Raw genomic sequence first — 1026 nt, 5'->3', positions numbered from 1 at the left:
AATTTTATTATGACTGATTGCCAACAAATAACAGAACCATTAAAAATGTGTTCCACAGTTGTGCCTGGAAAGTAAATGGGAAAAGAATTAGTGCAAGGCAACGGAATGGGAACGGAGGGAGGGGGTGGATTTGACGGTAGAAAAACCCACCAAGTTCCCACACCTGCGTGTGGTAGCATTGGAGAAGCTAGGTTGGATCTGAACTGTGTAGTGCAAGGCAACGGAATGGGAACGACCAGAGGGGATGGATTTGACGGTAGAAAAACCCACCAACTTCCCACACCTGCGTGTGGTAGCATTGGAGAAGCTAGGTTGGATCTGCCTGAACTGTGTCACCATACTTTGCAAGCAAACCAGGCGGATGGACGGAAGCAAGAGGGAGAACATTCAAACTCCCATCATCACAAACAGACAGCCATGGGTCCAAATGGGCGCACCGGATCTCGGATACCCTGCAGATCACATACAGGATAGTCCAAGCGGCGTAGTTTATCGCGCAGGACCCGCACACCATCACCGGTCTAGTCTATTCAATAGTTCATCCGGACATAGTCTCGGATTTCCATGGATAATGTCGGTTCGCAGCACATACTTGTCAATCGGACGTACGCAGGTCATGCGAGTGTTGCATATATAAAAACTAATTATTACAAAGCGACTGTCTCGGTGAACGACACGCATGAACGATCAGCTGTCAAAATCAGCATACCTAAATGTAAGTTATTTGCATGATTGTGCGCAAAAATATCAACATACCGACGACCCTATTGGCCGTACCGTCGTTGCAACCGTGATGGTGGCCTCCTGTGCTTCGTGGGCACCCCGACCGCAAGAGGAGCAAGTGAGGAATGACCATTTGTAGCTCGACACCAGTTTATATACCAACCTGACTTTGGCCTTCATATACGAACTGCCCGGTCCAAAACGCAAGTCGCCGACTCTGGGAAGTCTGAGGCATGCGATTTATGCGCAAGCCAGCATTCTGATTGGTTAGTTATGCACGAGCCAGTAAGCGCGCGCGCGTTC

The sequence above is a fragment of the Opisthorchis viverrini genome, assembly GCF_000715545.1.
Source record: "Opisthorchis viverrini unplaced genomic scaffold opera_v5_426, whole genome shotgun sequence".
NCBI classification, from domain to species: Eukaryota; Metazoa; Platyhelminthes; class Trematoda; order Opisthorchiida; family Opisthorchiidae; genus Opisthorchis; species Opisthorchis viverrini.
The sequence above is the reverse complement of the archived record's forward strand: the minus strand, read 5'-3'. Positions refer to the sequence as shown.